The 14591-nt window shown below is 40.9% G+C and overlaps 1 protein-coding gene across 2 annotated transcripts in view; it reads left to right on the top strand.

Moving 5' to 3' along the window:
• ERBIN (erbb2 interacting protein) overlaps positions 1-14591 on the top strand; it is a 3184408-nt gene that overhangs the window by 377368 nt on the left and 2792449 nt on the right. For both annotated transcript variants that reach the window (XM_044063352.1, XM_044063353.1), the window contains exon 2: positions 11523-11635. The gene's annotated coding sequence lies outside the window, so the exon portion shown is untranslated. The remainder of the gene's footprint in view (positions 1-11522; positions 11636-14591) is intronic.

The following is a 14591-nucleotide window of genomic DNA, read 5'->3' as shown; positions in this document are numbered from 1 at the left end:
TACGTTCTTGTAAAAATCTGAGAGTTGGTAGTCTGTCTCAGAAGGTAGCATATTTAACCTTTATAGAATATCTCACTCCACAGTAGTACTGTTTCTGTCTTGTACATGTTTAGCAACTTGCATGACATAATGTTTAAAGATCTCTGTCACCCCTTATCTTAACCCAAGTGGGTTTGTGACCTCTAGTTGCCTTTTATTTCCAAAGCCCCGAACTGCCATGGCTACTTGAATTCATAGGATCATAGGAGATTACTAAGCTATAGACCTGGAGGTCATTTTAAGTCTAGCCATTTCAACCCAATGTAATACTGTAGAGGTACTAGTCAATACCCAAGATTGCATTAAGCGATGACTGCCCATGTCCATGAGGGTAGTGGGCACTATCCCCTGTAAGCCCCATCCACTCATCTGGGTTCCTATTGAAGAGTGTCATAGAGGTGCTCTGTTTCACATGAATTGGTAGCCTGTTACAAAGATGTGGCAGTTGCTGGGAGATGAACCTGCCCCTCCAGTATGTCCTATTTAAGTCGCAGGCCATATTTGTCCCTGAAACGAGTAGGCCTAGACCCATTTGATTTATGGATATGCAGTAAGTTCATTAGGTTTCAGTTTTGGATTGCTCTGTAGGCCAGTAAGAAGTCTGTATGATACGGAATATAGTGACAGGGATTTTAGTCAGTCCACATACTGGAGGTCCTTGATCTTCTTTGTTAGAAACCTCTGAGGTTTCTCTAATTGCTGTAGTTGCTTAGTATGGTGCATACTGAATGGGTGCATTTTACTCAGTTATGGGCCAGATGATCACTAAGTATAGGAGGTTATAACTTCTTTTGCTGTCAAGGTGATCCGTTTACTAATTAAGTGAGCTACTTGGAAAGCTTTCCTTACAATGGTAGATATGTGATGTTCGAAGTTAAGGTCGCGGTCAACCTGTGATCCCAGGACCCTTACCACTTCATGGGTACTTATAGTATTGTCAGTGATTTGATAGTGTGAGGGGGACATTGTTTGTGCAGAAGGAAATGATACATTTCTTTCCATTCAGTTTGAGACCGTGATTAATACATCAATCGTTGGTCTGTGTGAGACATCCTGGTGTATACCAACATCATTTGGCGATTCAGTGATTGCACGTGGTTTGCAGTCGTCTGCAAATATGGTCAGCCACAACCCTTTAGTTTTTTTACCTAAACTTCTGAAAAGTATATACCAAATGGTAGGGGGCCCAGCACTGGCCCTTGTGACATCCCACTTGCAACATGTCTGCTGGTTGATGTGGAGTCACCCACTTTGATAGTGTGTGTCCGGTTTGTGAGCCAGTTGGCAACCCATCTTACAGCAAAGGAGGTTATATTCAGTTTAAGTTTTCTGTAATGTCTGAATGTGGGATTGTGTTGAAAGCCTTTGTCAAGTCGAGGTATGCTGTGTGCACAGATTTTCCCTCATCAGTGGCCTTGGTCAAACTTTCAAAGAAATACACCAGATTTAACAGGCAGGATCTGCCCTTCACAAAGCTGAATTGAGTAGGATCCAGGTTTTGGAGATCACCTCTGTCTTTATTTATGAGGTCCATAATTATACTTTCATTGGCCTTACAGATGATGCTGGTCAGGCTTATGGGTCTGCTGCTAGGCCACCTTCGTGGAGAAAAACTTGCTTTTCTCCATTCTGCAGGATCAAAGCCTGTGGTTAGGCTATGATTGAAAAGGGTACTTGGTGGTGATGCTAGTTCATGTTTTAGCCTGTTTAGAAGACAACAGATAAGTGAGATAAAAAGTGCCAAACCACCAACAAACCAATAAAAAACACTGAAAGGCACTCCGGAAGGTCACCACTAGTTTTTTTCAGCTAAAAAGTCCTTTAATAAGAAATATTTAAAAAGCCATGAAAAATCACAATAAAGTACATACACACAAATGCTTAACATTACACAGCGTTTCGTCTGAATATAGACTTCTTCAGATGCATGCATACCCTAACTCAGTTCACCTTTTTATAGCCAAAATGTTGAGGGCAATAAGAAAACCACCAATAACATTACTGCCCCAATATTTAAATTAAAATTAGTGCCTCTTCAGGAAAAATATTTCATAAAAAATGTGCACTATAAAAACAGGACATAAACTACATTTTTATCTTGTATCATAAAGAAAAATTATAACTGTATAATAAAAAGAATATAATAAAAACCTTAATATTTAATTAGTTCTCTTCCAAGGATATAACCTGACATCAACCTTTACCATTCTCCTACTTTGATTATATCAATGTTCTTATTCTATACTTTATTATATGATTCTAATGTTTCTAATGATAAGATTAAAAATGCAGTTTGTCCTGTTTTTATAGTACACATTTTTTATGAAATATTTTTGCAGATGATACACTGTTATATTAGGGCAGTAATGTTATTGGTGAATGTTCATGTTTCACTGTTGCAGTCATTACATTTGGGTAATCTGCTGGCAGGTTGCCCTCAGTCGGCCTGAATAACAAAGTCTTGGGATCTGCATCGGTTGCTGTCTCCTCTTCCATGACGTCAGGTTGTCAGGGGTATAAAGGGCAGGAATGTTATTGGTGGTTTTCTTATTGCCTTCTTAACATTTTGGCTATAAAAAGGTGAACTGAGTTAGAGTATGCATGCATCTGAGGAAGTCTGTATTCAGACGAAAACATGGTGTGGCATTAAGCATTTATGTATATATACTTTATTGTGATTTTCTGTGTTTTTTTGACTATTTCTTATTAAAAGACCTTTTAGCTCAAAAGAACGAGTGGTAACCTCCCGGAGTGCCTTTCAGTGTTTATCTGTTTAGAGAAGACAGCCTGGGATGTCGTCTGGTCCCATAGAAGCTGTGTTCTTTGCCTTGGGTAGGGCTTTGAGGACACGCTCTTCAGATATGTAAGGTGGGGGGGGTGTTTGGGGAAGTTTTTGTTGCAAGTTAGGAGGGGATAAGGGAATGAAGTTTTTGCCAAACCTATCCGCTTGCAGGTTCTGTGTCTCTGTGAGGTCAGTGTGTGTGTATACTGTTTGTGTATACTGTTGGCCACCAGTTCTGCACATGCTTTGGTCCTACTCTTTAGGTTACATACATAGCTGTAAAAAAGGCCTTATGGTTATGCTTGGCAGTACTTGCCAAGTTTCTCTCAAAGGAGCTCTTGGAAGATTTGACAAGTTGCCTTATTTGCCTATTAGGGCTGTGGGAGGGTGCTTGTCCATTGTTGGGTCCTTGTCTTTGTTTTCTTTGACAGCACCTTTTTTGCATTTATTGTAGAGTTGTTGATGTTGGAAGTCCACCATGGCAGCTTGATTTTACTTGAGGCTCTTGCTTTGATTCTGTCTGATACAGCCAAGTTTATACACTTATGCAAGTGATTGTACAGGACATTAGTGTAAGCTTCGGCGTAGTGACCACTTTCAGCTTGTGGTAGGCCTTGGAATGCATTTGTACCTTCACCTAGGAGGGTAAAGTTTGCCTTTGTGAATTTTGTTTGCCTGATTTCACCTGTTGTGAGTTCTGGTGTTAGTGTTGGTTTGAAGGTGACTGATTTGTGGTCAGTTTTAACTAATGAGGGTCCAACAGTTGCAACAGTGCATCTCTTTGACATGGTGGTGAGGAGCTGATCGAGAATGTTTGTTCCTCTTGTCCGGGGTATGGACAAGTTTGTTCCAGGGCATTTGAATTCACAAAGTTAAGGAACTTTTGTGCTAGCAAGTTTGGGCTAGAGTAGGTTTCCCAGTTGATGGCGGGATAATTGAAATGCCCCATAACCAGTGTGTTCGGTGAAGTTTGGATGGTATTCAGTTTGGATAAGTAGGCTTTGTGGGTGTTGTGACCCATGGAAGGGGGTCTATAACTGGCTAGGACTTGAATGGGGGTTTTACCCACCATAACCTAGATCTGGAGTAACTCCATGTCCAGTCTGACTAAATGTGAGGTGAATTTATCTCTAATATAGATTGAAACGCCGCTTCCTTTGGTTTTCCACATTTATTTTTTTATTTTTTACATTACATTTGTTGACATGTTTATTTTTCTTGACTAAATGTGTGGGAGGCTTTGAAGCCTTGCATGACCGGGATACTGTGGGGCCTTAAACCAGGATGTTCTTCGTCTTCCATTGCTGCAGTCCTGACTATTGGGTATAGTCCGCGTCCAGTCGGCCCGAATACCAGAGTATAAGGCTGACGTCGGTCAGAGCGCATTAGACTGACGTCAGTACGTCAGGGTACTAATGCGCATGACCGACGCCATATCCTCAGTCTTTTTTGCCGCATGGTCCGATGCAGAAGCAGTTTTGCGAGTGCAGGTTGGCGTACTGAAATATTTCCGAAACCGGAGTTTCAGACCGAAACAGAGTTGGCTAAGTACCCCGTTGGGAACATTTTAGTTTTTTCTTGCCTCAGTATTTTACCGGATGTCAGAAAAAGTGAATAACTGTATTTCTTGTGGGAAACAGATACCTCATAGGGATTATCATACCTTGTGTATACCTTGTTTAGGGCCTGAGCACGACGTTGTTGGTTGCCGCTCTTGTGCTAGGTTTAACAAACGCACTATTAAGAGGAGGTTAGACTGTGCCAGGTTAGTGTTTGGGAAGCGTTGCAATTATAAAATGCCGTCGGATGCTCCGGCCCGCTTCCTCAAGAAGCGCAAGGATAAAACAGTGAAGCCTAGGGTTGAGGAACCGGCAGTCCCGGACGTCGGTTCTTTAGAAGGCTCAGTGGAGCCGGAGGTTTTGCCAGGAGTGTCTATGGAGTCCCAGGCAGAAACTATACTCTTACAGGATGTGCCTTCTCAGGAGGTAGGCCAGGCTGAGGGGGCTTCTCAGGTGACTGTTCTTCCCTCTCTTCCCAAGGTAGTTAGGGCCTCTCCTTCTGTTGCCAAAACTTCTTTGAGAGGTAGGCCTTCTACAGCTTCAGTGGGGGCTTCTCCTAGCATTTCGGGTTCTGTACCTAAGAAACATATGCTTAAAATGGCAGAAGATTTGATTACTATGATTAGGGTTCTATGCCCCGCCTGATAAGAGGCCTAGGGTGGAACCGAGTTTGATAGTTTTGAACAGTGTTCAGAGGCTTCAGAATCTTCTGTGGAAGATTTACAGGAGTATCCTACTTATTCTGATTCTGATGTGGATGATTCCACTCCTACAGCGTCTCCACCTGAGGATTTCTCATTTTCAGAGACTTTGCATTCCATGAGGGAGCACTTTAAATGGGAAGGCCAGGATTACTCTGACTCCAGGAAAAGGCTTAGGGAGTTCTTGTTTTACCCCAGCATAGGCCTTTAGCTATTCCTCCTGTGTTGAATGTGGTGGAAGATGTTTTGCAGAGGCTTCCCTGAACCCTGACTCTTTGCCTCCTGCTCCTGTTAAGCCTGATAGGTATTATAGGGTGCCCGAAGCTCATAAATATTTGTTTAAGAGTCCTAGGGCGGACCCAGAAACTATTTCTCAAGGGCCTAAGGGTGTAAAGGCTTCTGTGGTTAAAAATCCTGTTCCCACTGATAAAGAGGCAAGGGCTTTGGATAGGTGGGGAAAGAAAGTGTATACTTCTTCCACTCTAGCCATGAGAGCTTTGAATTGTCAGTTTCACATGCTAAAATATCAGAATTATCTCCTTTCACAATTGAAATCTAAGGTGGATGCTTTGGCGGAAGGTATTGAGTGTAAAGAGTTGCTGGATTTGGTTCATGTGTCTGAACAAGTGGGTAAGCATTCTTTGCAATGTGGTTTTGATGCTGTACAGGCCTCCTCGAGGGTGGCTGCTACCAGTTCTGTTCTTCGCAGGCATGCATGGTTGAAGGATCAGAATTTAGCTGAGCATGTTAAGACAAGGATTTTGGATGCTCCTTTACAGTCTGATGTGTTGTTTGGTTCGCCTGTGGAAGCAGTTTTAAAGAAAATGGAGGACAATTTCAGCTCACTATGATTGTGACCCACCTTTGTTTTCGCATCCTTTGTTCAAGCAGTTTCTTAGAGGGGCAAAGAATATAAGACCCCCACGTAGAGCTCCTACTCCTGCTTGGGATCTCAATTTTGTGTTGGAAAAACTTACTCTACAACCTTTTGAGCCTGCAGCTACTGCTGAATTGAAATATTTGTCATGGAAGACTGCTTTTCTGTTGGCTATTACTTCTGCAAGAAGGGTGTCTGAGTTGCAGGCCCTTATGGCAGTAGAGCCCTTTTTGATTTTCCATAAGGATAGGGTATCATTACGTACTAATCCTTCTTTTATGCCTAAGGTGGTTTCTAGTGTGGCTTTAAACCAAACTATTCATTTGCCTACGTTTTTGCAGATCCTCAAAATAAAGGGAAAAGATTTTGCACACTTTAGATGTACACAGGCAATTGCGTTATTATTTAAGCAGGACTAAGGATTTTAGGCAGTCTCAGCAGTTGTTTGTTTCTTTTGCTTTGAGTTCTCAGGGCAAGCCTGTGTCAAAACAAACTATTTCTAGGTGGATTGGCTTTTGCATTGCATTTTGTTATTCCCATCATGGCAAGGAGATTCCAGCTGGGATTAGGCCTCATTCCACTAGGGCTACTGCCACTTCTACAGCATTTCTAAGGGGTGGCAACTAAGGATATTCTGGAAGCAGCTACTTGGAGTTCAGTGCATACTTTCTCTAGGCATTATCACCTTCCTATCTACTCTAAGTCTAGGGCTGGTTTTGCCACAGCTGTTTTACAAGGCATGTTGTCAGCTCCTACTTCTTTATGATTTGCCAGCCTCCCTTACCTCTGCTTTGGGATTCTACCCAATAGTCAGGACTGCAGCAATGGAAGACGAAGAACATAGTACAGTTTTGTACCTACCATAAATGTAGATGTTCGAGGATTCCATTGCTGCAGTCCAATTCCCTCCTTCCCCTCTGTATTTAGGGGTGGTTGTGTAGGTGTGTTTACATGCTTATATTTTTGTATATATATGGTTGTATATATTGTGCATGTTTTTGGTGCAGGTTGTTTTGGGACTTGTCTTTTTAGGGTCTTCTGACATCTGGGGCAAGAAAAGACTGAGGATATGGCGTCGGTCATGCGCATTAGTACCCTGACGTACTGACGTCAGTCTAATGCGCTCTGACCGACGTCAGCCTTATACTCTGGTATTCGGGCCGACTGGACGCGGACTATACCCAATAGTCAGGACTGCAGCAATGGAATCCTCGAACATCTACATTTATGGTAGGTACAAAACTGTACTTTTCTGTAACTGTGCAGACGTCTGCATCTTCTAGTGGTAGAAGTGCTTCCAGGGAATGCAGTTTTTGGTTTAAGCTCCAAGAGTTTAGCAGCATGCCCCTTATTTTGTTCTGATTGGTTAATTTCACATTTGTAATGTTGTTTTTGAGATCTTGCCCAAAAAAGGCACTATGGGGTAGGCAGGTGTCTTTGCCAGCATCCGAAAGCCAAGGGGTGCCAGGTGCAAATCGTCTCTGGCAAAACAGCAAGGTTTGTCGACCATGGCTTCCCAGGTAGACCGAAACTGGATCCCCTTAGAATGACACCAAAAACTAAGCCAGTTATTGAAATAAATAATGTTTTGTTTATACTGTGTCATCATTCTTAGGTGACTAATATGCTGCTCAAGGCTAGGGATATACTGCCTGGGACACATAGAGCTCGACCATGTCTCTTCATATAGTCCAGTAAGGTATGTCTCGGGTCATTCACACCAACATGAATTATGACAGAGTCATAACAGTACCCGTTGCTGAGAGACCTGTGTGCATGCGTGATTTGGCAAATCCTGGCACTGGACAGGCAGCTGACTGCGACTTTCTTCTTGTTCAGCCTGGTGAGTGGGGCATCGTGTGTCTCACTTTTGAGTCTCCATTGACAAAAAAACTTTTTTTTTTTTTAGTGTTATGCCTTACGGGCTTGGTGGGTGAAACACTGGTGTTGCTGTGTGTCAAGGGTGCTGTGGAGACTGTGTTAACTATAGCAGACTTGTGTTTTGGAGGTCTCTGGTGTTTCGAGAGAACCTTCGCATATGTGGATTTGCGTGTTTGATGCGTATGATGTGTACGAGTAGTGGTACTTTGTGAATATGTAGTGGTGGGTGAGTTGACAACCTTCTCCGTGTTACTGTTTTGAGTGTGAGAGAGAACATGGATTCTAGATTCTTGATATAAATACATCTCTCACACTCTACTAGACTGTGTTATTAGTAGAGGGTTGTCTGTGTACATGAGGCAATTGCAGCACTGCCTCAGGAGAATCAAGGGTAGTCCAGCTGTCCATAATTCTAGGTTGAAGACTGTTGTCACTAGGGGTGGCTTTTCAGAAATGATCACTGAGGAGCACGGTGAATGAATATTTCTGCCCGAGTTTTAAGAGGAAAATCTGTTGAATTTAACTGTCTGGCTTTGGCGCAGAATTGCGCAGTAGTGTGCTGTGCTGTACTACATGCAAACGAGCAAAAACATGCTCAGATAGAGGGCCTAAATGCCAGAAGCTAAAACTTGAAAAAAAAAAAAAAACTAACAAAACTCAAAAGGACCAGTGGTGATGCTTATTCCAAGCCCTAGACAAGCCTTCCTTTACCAGTCAGGTGTCAATCAAACACAGTTCTCTCACAAAAGTGCAGCTAGACCCCTTCAGTCCAAGATTGCCTGGAAACGTGCTCAGAACAAACAAACTACAATAAACAGTTCCAGAAGCAGTAGGCATGGATCTGGACTTTGCTATAGCTATTAGCTACCCTAGTTTCAGCAGGAAACACTGGAGAATATTTAACAGCAGAAAAATAGCAGTGAGACACTGAAAAAAAACTTTAAAAACAACAGAAAATCAGCCATGAAGCACTAAATAATGATTTAAACAGTTAACAGATCAGTTAAGTACTGCTTGGTGGGAAAACCAGAGCAGGCAGAGTAAATAGTTTTAAAACAGTGAAAAATAACAGTAAATAATTAACAGTGGAAAAAACAAAAAGGTTTGCTAAACAGTGAAAACAGCAATAAAATTTGATTTTACAGGCAGAGTGTAGCAGGCATTTGCAGCATAACAGTGAAGTTTACAACACAGTAAATAAATACATATAAAAGTAGATGGCAGGCAGTAAAAAAGTGCAATAAATAGTATAAATAAACAAAAAAGCAGGCAACTTACATTTTTTGGAAGCTCAGAAGCCTCTAGTCATCTGGTATTTCAGCTCAGAGTTGTGGCCATTAATTATTTGAGTCACAGCTCCGTGGACTGATGCATTAAAATCTCTACATATTGAAAAAGTGCAGTGTTAAATCAGTGATAGAAAATTAGTGTCTGTGATAATTATTTTAGTGTTTTGACAAGTGGCAAGCCTCCTTTTGCTTGCACCAGTTGTACAACCTGGGAATTTTTTTTCTGTCTTCCTAGAAGTTATATAGGTGGTGAGTGTCTTGCCTTCCTGCAGAAATAGTGTAGTGTCCTTGTTTCTGTTGCCGATTCCAATCCACAGTCTTTGACATTTAAAGTCAGTTCTTCTAATTGATTGGATTACGATTAAATTCTTTGAACTGCGATTTGATGAAATAGGGTAGAAAAACATGAGATAGTTCCTTTCGGCTAGTTTACAAGTGCCTTCCTTGTTTTCATTCTTTTGTTCCTCAAATTAACTGTAAGAGCTATGCTCTTTATACTTTTAGGCACCTGAATGACTGATTATTTTTATCTTCTTGAGCAGATATGTAGCATGATTACAGTGACCCTTCCTGTGTCCTTCTTTTTTTTTTTTTAATTCTTCCCTTATTGACCAAGTCCCAATCCCTGACCACAGAGATGACCCATTCATTTCCTCTGTTGTCAAGCAAGCTGGGAATGGAACTTGGAAGCCACCATTTGCAAATAGGGATCAAGATTCTCTGCGTAATTGTCTGTAAGTGGTTGCAACTTTTGCAGTTGATGCTTGTAGAGTGTGCATGTGTGCAACACACATGCTAATCCCCTGCCACCAGGGTGCACCACAGTGTAGCACTGAACTTCTACAGCCATATACTTAACATGCCTGTAGATATAAGCAGCAAGCTGGACTGCTTCCCTCCTTCTAGGATAGGTGAGTCAGCAGCAACCTCCCCACTGGACTCCTCTAGTGGCTGCGCTGCTAAATGAACATGGATCATCTTGGTCATAGTCGGGGCTTTATCCCTCTGCAGAGTGGAGTCAGGCCCCTTGCCTTGGCTGTGTCTTACTTGCATTTATAATTTCACTTGGGCACAAATAGTGTACAGTAAACTTGTTAGTCTACATAGTTGTGGAGAACCCACACCTTTGGTTGCACTCATGCATATTGTCTCCTCTTGAATAATTTTCTGAGGTGTGTCATTTATTATTGTGCTGTAATTGGAGAGTATTGTCTTCTACAGGGAAACTAAACTTATTGCGATGCCATACACACCTTGCTTTTGTCTGTCTTCACATGCAGTAGCAGAAAACTCTAGGAAGCAGTTAAGTGTTTAATTATCTTGAAATTCTGGTATTTTTGTAATCCTGTTTATACTGGAAAATTATTAAATGTGGAGAAACCTTATTTCCTGCTGTTTAGAACCACTCAAAACTGCTAGTCCATAGATCTGTTTACTGATAAACGTATTTAAGCATTTAACTTCATGTTAAATGTTACTCTGTGTCACGTGCTAGCAGTTAGTCAAGATCTTACTGCATACACTAAGGTCACGAGAGGGGCAAGTGTCTTCATACTCCTAGGTGTGACGAGTGGATGGGTAACAGAAAATACACCCCTGAGATCACTTCATTGGCTCTGCTTGTCAGAGGCTCAGTTAATAAATGGGGCGGTGAAAGCCGACACACTCTGGCTAGTCTTATAAATGCCCTCGGGCAGATAGCCCAGTACCTACCTATGAACTCCTAAATATTTTCTAGTGAGAATGACTACAAAGTTATTCTAGGTTTTTAAAAGCATGACTACAAAGTTATTCTAGTTTTTTAAAGGCACTTGCAAATGTCTGACACCTTTTTTTTTAATGAAACATTCAGGGGAAACATTGCACACCTTTTTAAAATGCTTTCTTTTTCTGTTTTTTAGCAAATCCATTTTGACTGAAGGAAGGCAGTATAGTCAAATTTTTATGTAATCTTGTAAGTCCCCTAAGCCACCATAACTAAATAAAAAGCAATAATTGACTATTAAACAGTGTAAAACTGTAAAAAGCAATACAAATATCGAGAGAAGTCTATACATAAGGATCATAGGGACCGTTTTTTTAAAATGTTTGTATTTAGGGTTGAGATTTTTTTTTCTGTTGGGGAGGGGAATTTCTCATGTGGAAATAGTCGTATAATATTCAGTACATTTTTTTCATAATCTTCAGAAATTCATAATTAAAAATATAGAATGTGTGGTCAGTATAGATTTGCCCTTGTCGAAGGAATGGCTTTATAGTTTTTCCCTATTTTGAAGCAATAATTGCTGCTTTAACTGCGTCTGCTTTTATTCTTTTATTGTATTGTCTGTTTACTTCAGGTTATGAAATGCTGCCATTACTAGCCTTATAATGCATATTTTAATACTATTTTAGTTATACTGGGGGAATGCAGCTCATCAACCATAAAGACTGTTCTACATCCACATCCTGAGACTTGGATATTTTACTGGTTGGCCAGACAAAGTTCAGCTGAAGAACAGGACAAGGTAGAGTGCTTATAGTTTCAAATGTTTTTCTAAGAGTATGTTGTCTTTTTTTTTTTTTTTCCTGTCTCGAGACCTGCTGTCTTTCAGTTGTCTGCTCTCTCCATAGTTAATTGTCATTTTTGCTCCCCCATCACTGGTGCAAGAGTCAACTTAGAAGGGTAGTCGTTCAGTCAGCCATCAGAGTGGTTCAAGGTTTTGTGCTTGGTTTCCCTGTCCCTAAACTGCATGCACACAGTGAAGCGTAGGAGGGACAGTGCAGTGGGATTGATGATGGAGGCTGTTCCCCCAAATTCCCCAAGAGGTGTTCCCTTAAAACATCTCTGCTACACCACTCGCAGAACAAGTGGTTTCCTTCCCGGTCTCTTCCAGAAAGTTTACACAGCCCACAGTGCTGTTGCGTGTGTGCATCCTCAGGCCTTCCCCCAGGAGAGGCGAGCAGGCTATGACCTCTTATGAAACCCTAGTCACTTTTGTTGCAGTCTGGAATCCATTCCTTGCTTTGAGTTAGTTAAATTTTATTCTATTTTTTTTTCAGCTATTACTCTAGTAATTTTACTTCTAGGGTCAGTGTGAATGTTTGTTATAGAAAGGCAACTGCCACGTTTGTGATGGGTGATCAGTTTTATTTTACTCAAGGATTAAAGTTCGACATGTTACAGTCATATTTGGTACGAGTAAAAGGATTAGCCATTGAGAATCTAGAAAGAAATGTTGACATGTAAGTGTATGTAAACCTGTACTTATCAGTGGGTTGTAGCAGTTGTGAAAATATAGTTGTATGATGTTGTGACGCCCCTGCAATGGCCCAGTAATCAAGGAGCCTCAGTCCTCACCACTGGCTGCAGTAAGGGTCATACACAGTAGGAGGATGACAAGTACACACACGGTAAAGTACAATTTCTCTTAAGAGCACACAGAGATCACAGTCAGTCTAGGGCTGGTTTTGCCTCTTTCTCCAGATCCCCAATAAGACTCCCCACTGGCACAGCTATAGGGTTAAGATCTCAGCGAGTAGTCAAGCCAAAACCTCCAGCAATCTCTCTGTCCAACCAGTGCTTCGTGTCCCTACCCAAGTAGCTGACACATGCGCACACACATATATGTACACACACTTTGAGATTTGATTTATTTACAAACACACAGACACTCCGAGGGGAGGCTGGCACAGGTTTACTAGCTATGCCCCCTCCTGCCCAGACTATAAGGTAGTTATCAGTGCCACCAACCTCTACGCATCAGCTACTATATAAAGGCCCTGTGGCCAATCCTACTGTATAATGTTACTATTATCCAAATGGTGAGTGTGACCAAGACCAAAGCTGTTTAGGAATGACCTGTGCAGTGTTACCAAATACATATGCAAGTACTGTAAGAGCTTAAATATGTCTCACAAATAGCCACAAAGAGAGGTTTAAATATATTTAATAATAAAAGAACAAGACAATACTCAATCAACACAGTAACTGCGGAGTTCAGAATCACAAGAAATATTTTAAAACAACATTGCATGACAATCTCAAATAAATACAGAAAACATCTAAACTAATCTTTACTATAGTACTATCTATAGCTAAGAGAAATTACTGTACCCTAGACTTAGAGAGCAAGGCAAATGCAGATTATGGATGTTTCTAGCTCCAAGGCAAGATACAAAATTCCCAGTCTTTCTCTGAGAGAGTTCTTAAAGTAATAATCAGCATTGCTGCTGGGTTAGCTCTGATGACATCACTCTGTCACCTGACTTCAGTTCCTTTTTAAACAGATACTTAGAATTTAGCATCTCTGTATAAAAATACATATCTCTCAGAAGTGTGCAGCTGCTAGGAAGTCATTGAGCAATAAAAACACTTTTACATTTGAAACCTAGTAATTATTTCTGTTTCAAGACAATAGGAACACCTCTAGCTGTAGACATTGTCTGCTTGCTGCACTGAAACTGAGATAACACGATCATAAAATGTTACTTAACTTATTTTCTTGAAGTTTTGCAAGTTAACTCTGTATGTTCCAGCTTCTACTATTAAAACATACATTTGCACAGGTATATAGTGTATATACATTTCTGTTCTCTTCCAGTAGGGTACACTGTGGTTATATTCTTGAAGCTCAGTACCTAACATACAGTTCTCCTACGTTTATAGGACAAGCATATGAATTGTATTACTATTCACAAATGACATATGATTGTTTACAAAATTCCAGATAGCTGGGCTGGCAGTGTCACAGATGTATACAGCATAACAGTAGTTTGACCTCATTCATTTTCCCCCCTGAGAATCCACAATATGTGGACAATCCACACTTTGGCTTCAGTATTTTTCAGAAACGAGTGCAACTCTTTTCTTTAAGTCATTATTAGATATGTGAGATGCTATTCCTTGACAAGGGTTTTTAACTGCACATGCAGACTGCAGAGAATAGATTTCAGTTTAGTTTTTCAAAGCCATGGCTTTCAGTTATTGTTTATTTTCATAACAGAAATGCTGTTTTATTTCACTGAACACTAGGTTTAAAAATGACTATCTTTTTCTAGTCAGTCTCTTTGACAACCCCAGCACCTGGCAAAGAGTAGAGAAGGTATCTCTTAAAAGACAGTGTAATCCTACAAATGGGATGCTAAACTGAGGCACGACTGCTCTACCTGAGTTGGCAGTAGATAGGTGGATGGTAGTGATCCCATACAACGTATCTGAAAGTGTTGTGGCATTTCCCTAGTGGCCTGGCAACATTTCCCCCACCCATATATAGGGCACCTTGAGTTTCCTCTGAAAGCAGACCAAGGGCTTAATGGGCTTAACCTAGTAAAAAATAAGGAAAATAACTGGACGTGATTCTACCAAGCTATTACAATATGCATCTTTGCAACATATCTGTCCTCTAATGCCAGTATAGCCTGCACACTACTTTCCCTAGTGATTTCCATTTTTTTACACCTTTATAGAATAGGGACATTCAG

Source organism: Protopterus annectens, chromosome 2.part1, assembly GCF_019279795.1.
Source record: "Protopterus annectens isolate FY-2018-M chromosome 2.part1, PAN1.0, whole genome shotgun sequence".
In the NCBI taxonomy this organism is placed as follows: domain Eukaryota; kingdom Metazoa; phylum Chordata; order Ceratodontiformes; family Protopteridae; genus Protopterus; species Protopterus annectens.
The sequence above is the reverse complement of the archived record's forward strand: the minus strand, read 5'-3'. Positions and strand labels throughout refer to the sequence as shown.